General features: G+C 36.7%; 1 pseudogene; it reads left to right on the top strand.

Moving 5' to 3' along the window:
* Positions 1–3,409: 3,409 nt before the first annotated feature.
* On the top strand, positions 3,410–13,577 carry LOC107654973 (endothelin-1 receptor-like; annotated as a pseudogene).
* The last annotated feature ends 681 nt before the right edge of the window (positions 13,578–14,258 follow it).

The raw sequence follows: 14,258 nt of genomic DNA on the forward strand, positions 1-14,258 counted from the left end.
GAGCAAAAACAGCACTTAGTCTAAATGACTTTTGCGCTACAAAATAAAAGGTAGCAATCTGCATTTGTAAAAAGCTATTTCTACCTGATCTAACCTTTTTATTTTATTTTATTTGTATAACCTAATGTGTTTAGGTTGATTCAGAATGTATAGTACATCTCTTATAAAGTCACATGATAGATTTCTGTGAGAAACTTATCAAGATTTCAAAAGTCACTATTAATCTTTCTCTCTGCTAGAGCTTGTATGAAATTATTTGACCTGCAAATGGTATGACAGAAGTGATGATAGTTAGCAAACAAGGCTCAAAAATGTACTGTTTCTAACACAAAATGAAGACTTGGAATATAGCACACAACTCATATGACTACTTTTGTGATATTTTATGGTACTTTTTACAAGTATAAATCCACTTTACCTTACCAGAAGCTCAGACATTCACTAACTTTTTTGTGTGAAATATTTTATATACTTTATGACTCCTTACAATAATCTAATTCTCAGTACTACAACACAAACTATTCTGAACTGGTTCTGCAGCCCATCATTACCCACCCTGTGTCAGCATATCAATCACAGTCACCACACAGACAATCAATCTGGCCTTCTTTCCCAATCTTTCTTCTCTCTCTCTCTCTCTCTCTCTCTCTCGCTCTCTTTTGTTTTTGGTGCAAGTGTCCCTCAGCATATCAATCACAGTCACCACACAGACAATCAATCTGGCCTTCTTTCCCAATCTTTCTTCTCTCTCTCTCTCTCTCTCGCTCTCTTTTGTTTTTGGTGCAAGTGTCCCAGTTATGAAACCGCGTACATCCCACTCAGTCAGAGGTTTGAGCTCCTGCTCCCTCCCACAGGGTATGTACCAATATGCACGGAGCACATTTTCACAGATGCCATCAGAGAACAAGCATATGAATTACCAGGCAGCCTGCCATCTTTGAGTTCAGACAGAATGCTATTAATACCAGATGAAGAGCCCAAACAACAACAGCACAACAACATGAAAGCCCAAAACAACTGGGACCAGGTAAAGGTTTCATCATTTTATATATTAATGTCTTGATTAACAAAGACTCCAAACTCAACTCTCTCTCACATGCATATTCTCTCGTTCTCGCTCTCCCTTTCCCCCAAAAGTTGTGACACCATTGAAACTACCGGCACACTTGAGGGACTCTGTGAAAAAGGATCCTGTCAGCAAATCACGTTACGATGAATAAAATATATGCCACTGTTGACCATGACTTATTCAAGAGCTATTATAAATTCATGCCTACAATTAAAGAAAACACAGTCGTTTTAAAATTGAATGGCAATAAATATTAGTATTACCCAATTAAGTCACAATTAATACTAAGCAGGCTGATTTGCTGCAAATGAACACTCCAATTAAAAGATGCACGTACAAATGGAATGAAAGGGGGAATTATACTGCCCATAGCATCTGGCCGCATGGAAACGTGATGAGAATATGAGCTAGATGGACAAAGGAGAACTATAAAGGAATAATATATGTTGTTTTGTGAACATTTTACTGTCTTTTTTAGTCTCTGTACATTTGTTTATTAGGATTGACTACTGCTGATATGTTCCCTGTGAGAATAATGTTGTTTATTAATATAAACCGTTTCTGATGGTATAATAAAGTGTGACAAACTTAAACACTCTATAATTTTAAAAAAGGCCAGAAATCAAATAAATATAAAAAATATTAAACTCCAGGAATATCATCTTAAAAAATGATATGATATGATATGATATGATATGATATGATATGATATGATATGAAAGTTAGGGTAAATACTTTTTTTTTTTCTTCTATGGAAGGATGCGTTAAATTGACTAAAAGTTTCAGTAAAGACATTTAGTTCAAATAAACACTGTTCTTTTGAACCTTTTATTCATCGAAGAATCCTGAAAAAAAAAAAAGTATTTTCAGTTTACAGATTACACAAAATATAATTTTATCGAAATAGTACTGGAATTGTGATAATAATATGAAATGTTTTGTGTGAACATCAAATCAGCATAAAATAATGATTTCTAAAGGATCATGTGACACTGAAGACTGTAGTAATGGCTGAAAATAGAAAGCAGTTATTTGAAATTGCAATAATATATTACAATATTACTGTTTTTACAGAATTGTTTTGATCAAATAAATTTAGTCTTGGTGAACATAAGAGACTTCTTTAAAAAAAAAAAAAAAAATCTTATACAGACCCCAAAACTTTTGAATAGTAGTGTGTGTGTGTGCGTGCGTGTGCTTGGAAAAACTCAAAATCTTGATTTTAAAAAAAAATTTTATAAATGAAATGTAATGAACTATACATTAAAGCACTGCTTTCTGCCAAAATCTGATTTGACAGGTAACAATGCACATAATATATAATATGATTATATTAACACATATTTGATTTAATTAAAATATATCATTAGATATGAAGGCAACAAACCAATTAGTGCTTAGTAAATAAATCTCTTTGAGTGGGACAGCCTAGATGTTGTCAGAGATGGCCAATCAAACCTTGCATACAATGGAAAATGATGATAACATCTTAACACAACTTGATAAAGCAGCTGCAATGAGGAGGCATTGGCACTGCTATATAAAACATTACCTTTTCCTAGTGTGTTTTAATGATATTCTGGTCAATGTTTTATCAGAAACAAGTACAGTTGCTGTATCAGCTTATTTAGGTGCCTATTTGCAGTACTGATAGCAGCCTTCCTGCACTTAGACCCCTTATTGATAATGGCCCATTTTACTAGGCATAGACCTATAGGTTGCATAATGGACAGTGATGTAGTCAGCCAGGAACTTTATATGAGCTTGTTGTTCCAATCGACCTTCTTGAAGTCACGATGCCAGGGCACATAATGAAAAAGAATCCAAAATAGATTCAATTTATGTAAGGCTGGTAAAGCAGACTTGAACCAAAGGCTTATGTGGGCTTTTATGTTCACATAAGCCATCACATTTTCCCCTGAGTCTGACCACCCACACTGTGATTTTTCGGGCATAGAAAGTTCAAGGGATATTTGGCTCTCGATCCAACCGCTGTCCTCCGCACCCCCTCCTGTATAGCTGTCAGTATCGCATCTAAAGGAAAGGACTGGTGAGTTTGTCAGATGCAAATATCGCTGCTGATCATTTGGGAGAAGGTTACGACACGGTGGCAGAAGTTCTGTCAGGGCGAGAGAAAGAAAATGACAAAGATCGATGGAGAGAAAGAAGGCAAACCTCAGGAGAGGATGTGTAATTCCTCCTGATGCTTCCCGAGCTTCGGTTGACTGTAGACAGTCAGGCAGGCTGTGCCTCACCGAGCGCTGGTGTTTCCTTTGGGGGCCCCCTCCCGGCCAAGGGGGGAGGTGGAGAATTGCAATCCCACCCCGTCAAAGTGCTCTCTCTTAAACACTCACGTACACACACGTGCACACACACACACACACATACAGCAACTCTCCACAGGAAAAGCTAGAGACAGAATGCGCAGCCCCTTCACAGCAGCTTTGGTGCGTCGTCGCGTCCAAATGGGATCGTGCTACACTTTGATAGTTGGTTAATTACTCATATGATACCACACAGATGTCTGGGGGGCTCTAGCCGAATATTCGTCTCACTAACTCACTGACTGACTGACTGACGGGATCCTGGGGAAGGCAGACATTTAAGGAGCGGTAGGTAAAAAACCAGGAGGCATTTATAATTCATTAGTGTAGCAGTTTACGTGCCGTTAAGGATCCCTTTAATGCCTAGCTGATGCTAAATTGAGATGCTACTTGAAGGGCTGTCTACTAAATAGTTCCTTGTGTACCAGGTGGTGGCAGGGACTTTGAACAGGAAACACATCTTGGCTCAGAAGTGTTCCTTTGCTGTCAAGATAATGAAAGGGGGTTTCAAATGATTCCAAACAAGATGAGAGTTGATTAACTTTTCTCACTTGTGATTCTCGTGTACAAATAGGCTATGTTTGTTATGGATTTATTAAATTTATTAGAAATGCATTCAAATAATTTCTTTGTTATTAACATTTTTTTAAATAAAATAATAGACGTTTTAATGCTATTCTCAGAATATGAGAATAAATTGGTCAAATGTCAAAATATGAAGCTCAGAGTTATTGGAAAATTTGGTAACACCATACAATAAGGTCCTATTAGTTAATGTTAGTTAACTAGTACATTTGTTACAGTATTTATTCATCTTTGTTAACATCATAACAGTTCATTGGTAGTTCATGTTAGCTTAGATCCATTAAAAAAATACTAGCAGATACAACTTTTGATTTTAGTAATGTAGTAAATGTTGAAATTAATTAATTATTTTTCATTGTTAGTTCATGTCATTTAATTAAGTTAACTAATGTTAACAAACCTTATTGTTACCAAAATTATATCTGAAGGATATAAAACCATGTAATTGCTACTAAGCAGTGGTCTTTGAATTTAATAGAAGAATAAAGAAAACTACATATTGTGAAATTCATATTGTGACATCTTTATTAAGTTTGGGGAAACTGCCCTTATGAATGCCAAATGCAAACCAAAGCGGGAATGTGTGTTGAGGAAACAAACTAATGAAAGCTGTGCAACGGGCGCATTTTAAAAATTACAAAAAAAAAACCAAAAAAAAAACCCTTGATGCTGTGCCACTAGCACCATGTCAGCACTGATGGGTACTTGCCGGGAATGACAGGAAAGGCACTGTCTCGTCCCTCTAGCGTGACAGTAACTCGCACTGGCACTTTCCATCTGTGCTCCTCCACTAAATCCCTTTTGAAGTTGTCTTGAAGTTTTGCAGATCTAGTGTTATACTTTCAAGTAATTCTCTTTGATTTTGTTTTATTCTGAGGCCTGCATCGTATGTCTCTTTATTTTGTGTGCTCGAGCTATGACAAACTGAACTCCAATTTGCTTAACGACATGTGGTTTTGATGTCCGTCCTGTTGTTTGTTATCCCACAGCTGTGCTAAATAGCTGTAATCAGACTCTTATCGCCTCATCTGGAAATCAAAGAGTGAACTGTGTTCTGCAATGGGCATTACGACACTACAATTGCTTTTGCTAATGGCCGTCCTGGCCACTGTTGGAATATGTCACATTAATGGAACAGAGGAAGTCCTTCAAAACTATACTACCTCCAAAATCAATGTGCATAAAGGTCTCCAGCCCTCCACCAGAAAAGCCCTGCTGGATAACAAAACCAGAGTGAAGGGGCCTCCATCCTGCAAGGATCCCACTTCCATCAAGCTCTATTTTAAGTATATTAACACAATTATTTCCTGTGCCGTGTTTGTGGTGGGAATGGTGGGTAACGCCACCTTGCTGAGGATTATTTACCAAAACAAGTGTATGAGGAACGGACCCAACGCCCTCATCGCCAGCCTGGCTCTTGGAGACCTCATCTACATTACCATAGACATCCCTATCAATGTCTACAAGGTAGGCACAGATCTGTTTCTTCATTGTTTTCAATTGATAGGAAGCATGACATCATGTTGCTCTCAAAGGGTACTTTTCATAAAACAGACCAGCCTACAGAGTACAATACAAAAGAGACAGCTTGAGCACAGGAAGGGAGAATGAGCTGGCAGAGGAAGTTGGGAGGGGGCTTAGATGCACAGGGCAGGGGCGTATGATTATATACGGTCATCCAGAGTTTATCTCTAGGGCCGTCCTATTACGGTTACTGAGGTTTTTGTGATGAGTGCAGCAGGGATATGGCCTGATAAAATAAACAGGGGATTGAAGGGCGGTCATCCAAACGAACAGCCCTGTTCTGACTATAGTGCTTCATCACAAGCCAAAGTTCCTTGTCTAATTCTCAGCTCATCAGTGAACATAGTACTTGACAATGAACAGAGGCCTGTGTTAGCAGATGGATCAATGATGTAATGTTCTCTTAATTTATTCAAAAACAGATGAAATATGCAACTCAGACATACAATGACTTAAATACACTTCTTCAATAAAGAGCATATTTAGAATTTCTGTATTAAAAATATATGCTCAAAAAATGTCAAAGGTCATACAACCGTCCTGATATCATTATGAAGAAACAAGACTTATTAAAAAAAATGAAATGATTAAAAAGTATTTTGGCGTCATCATCTTATTATTTCTTATGGGATAAAAGAAAGAATATTTTATGCTTCTCTGCTTAGTAAACATCATGTGGTCCAATCTTTAAAAAAAAACAAAAAAAAAAAAACATGTGGTCCAAACAAGCAGACAAAAAAACATAAAACAGGAAATTATTCCATGGAGGACTCCTGCATATCCTCATGACTGTGTGACAAGGTATAATTATCCAAAAATGCAAGATAATTTTACTTTTTATGGCAATGCAGTTAATGTTGTAAAATGTCATGTAGTGTGACCCCCCAAAATTTACTGACATTTATGAATGAATAATACTAAATAAAACAATTGATATTTAAAAGGAAAAATACACATGTATTCAAGGTGTACAAAATATTATTATTATTAATATTATATAAATAATATTTATTTGTGTACATTTTTAAAATGCAATTTTATTTATTTATTTATTGTTGTTGAAGATACTTTTTACTTGATGGATACACCACATGACATTTTTGGAGTCATACTGAAACTTTTCTTGAAAAAGGTTGAAAAAGTTTATTGAAAAAGTTTTATTTTTTCCCCCCAAAACAAGCATAAATACAAAGAGTGCATTTCTAAAAACGTGGCAATGTTTTAAACTACTTTTTTTCCCTTTTTTTTATCTTTATCTTCTTTGTCTTTCACTCTCATTACTGACTCATGCCACATTTCCTATCTGTAGTCCGTCTTCACAATTTATAAAGTCAAAACGCTCTCTGAAATGAGTTTAGCACTGAATGTTTGTCTTCCAACTTTCAGCATTCATAAAGTCTGTTATTATGTTTTACAAAATTCATTTTGTGAGACTTTTGGGATATTGGGTGGAGATGTCAGATGAACATACTCTTAAGAGTTTCGTGATCAGAGATCTCGTGTGCTGCTCTATTAGGATGGAAAATATCAAGTGAAAGCTCACATGAAAAAAAAAACACATCAATGTTTTAAAATGGAAGTGTGATATTTAGCATGTCTTGTTTTGTGGTGCATAGACTTGTTTTGTGTGCATTCCAGACCACTGACTTCCACTATACATCAAATACACATACAAACACACTTCTCCAGCTGTGCCACTGATTAAACTCAGCACTCCTCATACAAACAGGGCCAGGATACACCCGTGAGGAGTTTCCTTTCTAAACCTGAGCATAATCCACATACTTTTCCTGCTTAAAAAAAGGCAAGGTCCTCTCAGAGAACCTTGTCAAGGCCACTTAAATGATGAGACATTGCAGAAGTCCAAACCCCCCCAAAAAAAAACACTTATGATGAGGCAAATGTCATTACAAAAAAAAGTGTACACTTCAAAAGAGGAGACAGGAGGTTTTTGTTTTCAACTCTACTGGAGTCTTGCAAGGTGAAGACAAGCAAAAGTATACAACGACCAAGGAAGTGCCTGGGCTGATATACAAGCAACCACTGAAACGGCTCTGAAGCCATTTCATCAAGACAAGATGTGTGCCCTTAAGGCCAAAAATGGGAACAGAGAGTCAAAGCAAAAAAAAAATCTGTTCTTTATTTAAGCAAATTCCAGAAATCTAGACTGCTTCAATTTTGGTTAAACATCTCCATTTCTTCGTTCATGTAAATAAACACCCAGAGATAAGCACTTAAAATAAGTAAGAACATGTTGCTCAATTCATCCACATTTAATTTATCTTAATGCTTTGTATTCTACTAGAGTGAACGACTAGCTTGTGGGTCATATGGCTGAGGAATCATAGTCATGAATGATTCTATTTGTCTTGCAGCTACTTCTCACAAAATGGCCATTTGATGACAACTCTTTCGGACTCTTCCTGTGTAAACTAGTGCCTTTTCTCCAGAAAGCGTCTGTTGGGATTACAGTACTCAATCTGTGTGCTTTGAGTGTGGACAGGTAAATCACAGCTTCACTATTTTGATGTCAAAGTGTACATATATAATAAAAAATTGCTAACATATAATTATATCCATAATCTAAAAAAAAAAAAAGAAAGAAAAAAAAAGCAGTTCTTGACAGACCCATTTCAAGTTCAAGTTCAAGTTCAAGTCTGCTTTATTGTCAATTCTTCCACATGTACAGCACATACACACAGAGAATTGAAATTGCGTTACTCTCAGACCCTTGGTGCATACAGATAACACTAACAGTAGAACATAAATACAGATATACAGATTAAGTATAAAATACAACTATACAAATATACAAATAAGGTAAAATGTAAAAAAATATATAAAAAAATATATATAAAGCAGCACACGGCACATGGCAGATAGAGAGAGAAGCCGCAGCGTGTGAACGCGCCGCCATGTTGAGAGAAAACATGGCGGCCATTTCAGGTCTAAATCAGGTGTGTTTGATTAGTGAGACACTGAAAATGTTGGGGGAGCTCTGTGAACGGATTGAAAACAAAATGTTGAAATACTGACCACTTTTAGTGTTTTGTTATTCTAAAGCTCATTTCCAAAACGTTTTGCCTTTTCTAATTTATCATCGTCAGAGTTTTTTCTTCCGATGGAGTTTTTCTCCAAATACTCATATGTTTTCTAAAATAAAATAAAGCTTGTAAACCCTTTTGCCCACAAAACCTTCTCTAATTTGACCTTTAAACTTTGGGTCACAGTGAGGTTCAGGTTCAGATTTCACTGTTGAGCTCAGGGATAGACCTATAGGTCAGAAGCTGGGACACGTTTTAATCTTTCACTTCTCTACTTATGAAGTTATTTTGAGTGAGTCATTATAATAGAAAAAAAAATGAATACTTTTTCACAATATTTGTATCAGTGATAACTAAATACTAAGTAATATGGAATCTATCTGCAATCACATACATTTTTATTACAAATTTTATTAGCACAAAATGCAAAGAGGTAATTTGTCAAGTAACTTAAATTCTTTCTATTATATTTATTCACCATTCTTTATTTATTACAATTTTCTGAGCCCTCTCCAATTAAATTAAATTACCTTTTGACAAATTACCTCAACATAATGTGAACTCCTTCTGATATACAAAAAGAAAAGCAAAAACAGACAATATTATGTTCTTATATTCTTTCAGACAATAATATTCTTTTTTTTTTCTGAGTAAAATACTTTTCATTGTCAGCACTATAAATGCAAATCTGAGCCACAAATGTCTAGCAGCCTGTCGCAATTTTTAAAGAATGAATCACTTGAATCAAACGTCTGGCCTTAATTTCACAACAGCACCGCCGCTTTCAATTAGTTTGTGAATCATGCCGAGGAAATGTTCAACGCATCTCGTCCGAATCGTGTTCCCCATGTTGCGTGAACTTACATATCATGTCTTTCTCATCCGTCTGAGTGTTGGTAAAGTGGATAACATCTCCACTTAGTGAAATATAAATGCTACATTGTTGTTAAACAGGAATATTCAAATGGTTCATAAAAAATATATATAGTTATGTATAAAATCTTGATGCACCGTTTTACAGAAAAACCCACAAGAGAAAAGATATTAATTAAACAAACAAGCAAACATGACTTTGAGCAAAGGGAAACAAGCAGCCAGGCAAACCAGTGACTTTACCAAACAAACAGCTGAAGTTTATCTGTGAGCATTTTAGTAATATGAATATTAAAATGCAAAGCAGTCATTTCATTAATCTTAGATCAACCTTTAAGCATATTGTAGCTATAAATGTTGCCACAGCTGTACAGCAGTGATATTTTTACAAAAGCTTTCCCATCAGGAATCTGATCAGTCAAGCTTTGCAGGTGTTGACATAAAACAAACATGGTGTTGAAGACTCTACATTCTTCTCTGGGGTCATTCACAGAAATGTTTAGTGCACATGAAGCAGAGCTTCAATGATATTTCTCTGTTTTGAAACGTTGAAACAGATGAGCAATCGTCTGAGAGTTTTGCTAATTGGTTGTACCTTTTGTGGCTCAGGTACAGGGCTGTAGCATCCTGGAGCAGAGTGCAGGGGGTCGGCATTCCCCTCTTTACTGCCATTGAGATCTTTTCCATCTGGGTCATGTCCATCATCTTGGCTGTGCCAGAGGCAGTGGTCTTCAACATGGTCACCTTTACCTACAAGAACCAAACCTACCGCACTTGCATGCTCAAGCCTGAAACTGACTTCATGATGGTACGCTTTAACCGGATGGATGTCATGCAGACGTCTTTTCCCCTCATTCACATAAACACTCAAGCACTTTGTAATAAACAGTGCATCCTGTCCGGTTGACCCCGAGCAGGATGCTGTGCACTATTTCTGTGATCTTTTACACTCTAAAAAATGCTGGGTTGTTTCAACCCAACTTTGGGTCAAATATGGACTAACCCAAATTTTGGGTTAAAAATTTAATGTAAAAATTTAACCCAACGGTTGGGTTAGTCCATATTTGACCCAAAGTTGGGTTGAAACAACCCAGCATTTTTTAGAGTGTACAAACTTTGATCCTGGGAAGAACATTTTTAGTAAATAGACAATACAGAGGATAAGAGTAAACCCTTTGAGTTATCTTCAGTTGCCCCGTGCAGGCGATATCTGGAGATTTCTTTCCATTTGTTTCAGTCCAAAGAAGTAAATTGATAACAGACCATGAGTGCAATTACAAGCTGATGTATCTCTCTCAAGCAAAGCCATATGTATAGATGAGAAACAGAGTTCATTCTCTCATATGAACCCTGCCATTAATCACAGAAACAAAAGACAATTCAGACAAACTCAACACAGCACAATTCAATTATAAAAATTAAATTAACATTGTGTTGAGTTCACCTTTTTTTATGCATAACAGTTATGCTAGGGACTCCTAAAAGGAGTTTCCACTACTTTTTATGGACTATTTAGCTAACATATGCCACAGTTCAGAAGTTTGGGGTCAGTACATCAGCTAAAGTTCTTACTGACCGCAAAATTTCAAACAGTAGAATTTAATATATTTATCATTATCATCTCTTTATTTTTCTTACCGGTTCATTGCTCTTCTGGCTTCTAAACATCCATCAAAGGTCTAAGCTCACCATTAAATCAATGCTGTGATCTTCTGAAGCCATTTTTGCTACTTTTACTCCTGCAAATTAACTATTTTAAACTAAGTTGGTATTATCATATAAAAAGGATTTTACAAATTGTTATGACAACTCAGCCCTTAAATTATCTTATTTCATGACATATTTAACTGTTTGTTTACTGTATACATAATGGATAGCGTTTATGTGTTTTATCTTCTCTCAGTTCTATGTCAATTGGAAAGACTGGTGGTTATTTGGCTTTTACTTCTGCGTGCCGCTGGCCTGCACAGCTGTTTTCTACACCCTCATGACATGTGAAATGCTCAGCCACAGAAATGGACGCCTTCGGATTGTCCTCAGCGAACACCTTAAACAGGTAAGAATAAGTCCTTATTACTAATGATCATAAACATCCAAGTCTGTATGATAAAAACGTACTAATAATTACTGAACAGTAAAGGTTTTTGCATTTAGAATATGTTCTGTGTGTTATTGTCTTTATGAACGCTTAGATGATATCATAATATTCTTTTTAACCTGTCCTGTATGCACTATTGTGAGTAAAGCCTTTGAAAGCTATAGAGGAGTTACAATATGAGAGTATATTATATAACACTGAACATACTGCTGTTCTAATGGCTTGTTTATGCTCTGCAGCGGCGTGAAGTGGCTAAAGCAGTCTTCTGTTTAGTGCTGATCTTTGCTCTTTGCTGGTTCCCTCTTCATCTCAGTAGACTGTTTATATATGTTTTTAGGTTTTTATGGTCTTTCTTAGCAAAAAAATAAAAATAAAGATCTTGTAGATTATGCAAAGGGTATGTAAACTCAGGAGCAGAACTGGATATGCAACAAAACTAAACGAGTGTCCAAACTTTCAGCTTCCTGTTGATCATGGATTATTTTGGCATCAACTTGGCCACTGTGAACTCCTGCATCAACCCCATCATCCTCTACTTTGTGAGCAAGAAGTTCAATAATTGCTTTAAGGTGAGTTTAAAACTGCTTGCTTCCTTCATTTACCTGCCATTGCAAACGCAGAACGTCTTCGCAAACTCTGAAAATGGCCACAACAGAACAATCTATCAGCAAATTACGCTTGATTTACAGAGACAGATGTTTAGGGTCCTGTGAGTCATTCTCGGAGAGAGATAAGCCATGCCCAGCCCTTACTGAGCACAGTTTACCGACAATGATGTCAAACCCTAAGTGGGCTGCTTTTGAGTAATGAGGATGATCCCAAAGATAGTGTTTGCGAGACAAAGCAAAACAACAACAACTCAAAGTTCATGGGCCTAAATACAAGCAAATTGATGATTTGTGCAAGAGATGGTGTGGGTCCAAGAGAAATATTCAAAGTTGATTTACTATGGGCCAAACTTAGTGCTGCAGATAAGAAATACGGATTAATTTAAACTCATTCACCTCCAATACAATACAATGTGTACAACTTAAAATCTAAACCTCATTAGAAAAATGTCCCTCTAGCAACATTTCTGTAAAATAATATTACAGTAGATTGCTCCTTGCATGTTTCATGGAACTTTCAAATGGAAATGCCCAATGAGTGGCGCTAAACAGCATATGTTCAAGTGAGTCTCTGAAACAGATGAATGTAAATCTATCAACGTTTTATTCTGTTGGCTGTTCTAAGCATCACATCAGTTTGAAAATGTAATGTCCAGTGAGTGGCGCTAAAAGACCTCTAGTCGTGTTTGAAAATAACATACCACCTACCCTAAACCTAACAGTGTTAACAAAAGCAAACATTAGATAAAAACACATCTGCTAAAGCAACCATGCCATTTTAGCTTACCTCTATAATTCTTTAAGCTGTTTTATCGAGTGTTGTGACTTGTATTTTACTGCACTTATATCCGAGTGTTCTGAATTGCAAATGCAATGCTGTACCAGGTGAGCTATCGAGCAAGCTTACTATGTCAAAAAAGCCATACATATAGAGCTGGCTATTTAATACAACATCAAAATGTATTGGTTTACAAATCATACTCAATTCATTTCAGCTAGAAAGTGCTGTGAATTGAATGCAAAAGTACATTTTTGGAGTTTAGCAAAAATCAAGGTATGTTTTTCCAATGAGCCTATGTTGGTACAATCAAATGATTGTCTTTGTTCTTTATCATTATTTCAGTCCTGCTTGTGCTGTTGGTGTTACACCAAGAACCAGGTGTCCAGCTCAGGCCCAATGAACGGCACTAGCATTCAGTGCAAAAACCATGAGCCCGGCAACCTCAATACCGACAGAAGCCTCCGCAAATACAGCGACTGAGAGGTGAAAGACTCACTACAGTCAGCCTACATGCTTAAAACGCATTATAGAAGCGGACATCATCCCGTGTCAAACTTTGAGGTGGAAAACATTGTAACAATTCATATTCATCCTGTGCTCTGCGCAGTATCAGGCTGTTTTTATATATAGCATCAGACCAGACAATGGACCTGATATATTTAAAGACTCCCGTAGACCTACAGCAGCTGTCCCCAGACTTTCAAAGGGTTGTTTTCCAAATGATGAAAGACGTTGCGACCTACTCAAGTGAGTGAGCCTTTGTCAATTTGGACTCTTAACAGTGGACTGATTTATTTTATACCTTACATGCTTGTACTGCTTGTGCATAAGGTATTTTTTTCTGACGTGAAAGTTATATTTTGTACTCTAAAGTGTTTATACAGTAAGTGCTCATAAGTTTACATACCCCTTGGAGACTGTAAGATTGGTAGCATTTCAAAATTTATCATTGCAGTCATGCTTGTGCTGTTGGTGTTACACCAAGAACCAGGTGTCCAGCTCAGGCCCAATGAACGGCACTAGCATTCAGTGCAAAAACCATGAGCCCGCCAACCTCAATACCGACAGAAGCCTTCGTAAATACAGTGAATGAGAGGTGAAGGACTCACTCCAGTCAGCCTACATGCTTAAAACACATTATAAAAGCGGACATCATCCAGCGTCAAACTTTGAGGTGGAAAGCATTGTAACCATTCATATGAAACTAAAGTTCCTGTGCTCGGCGCAGTATCAGGCTATTTTTATATATAGCTTCAGACCAGACAATAGACCTGATATATTTAAAGTCTCCCGTAGACATACAGCAGCTGTTCCCAGACTTTCAGAGGGTTGTTTTGCTGTGTGAGAAGTGG

The sequence above is a fragment of the Sinocyclocheilus anshuiensis genome, unplaced genomic scaffold, assembly GCF_001515605.1.
Source record: "Sinocyclocheilus anshuiensis isolate Anshui unplaced genomic scaffold, SAMN03320099.WGS_v1.1 scaffold1231, whole genome shotgun sequence".
NCBI classification, from domain to species: domain Eukaryota; kingdom Metazoa; phylum Chordata; class Actinopteri; order Cypriniformes; family Cyprinidae; genus Sinocyclocheilus; species Sinocyclocheilus anshuiensis.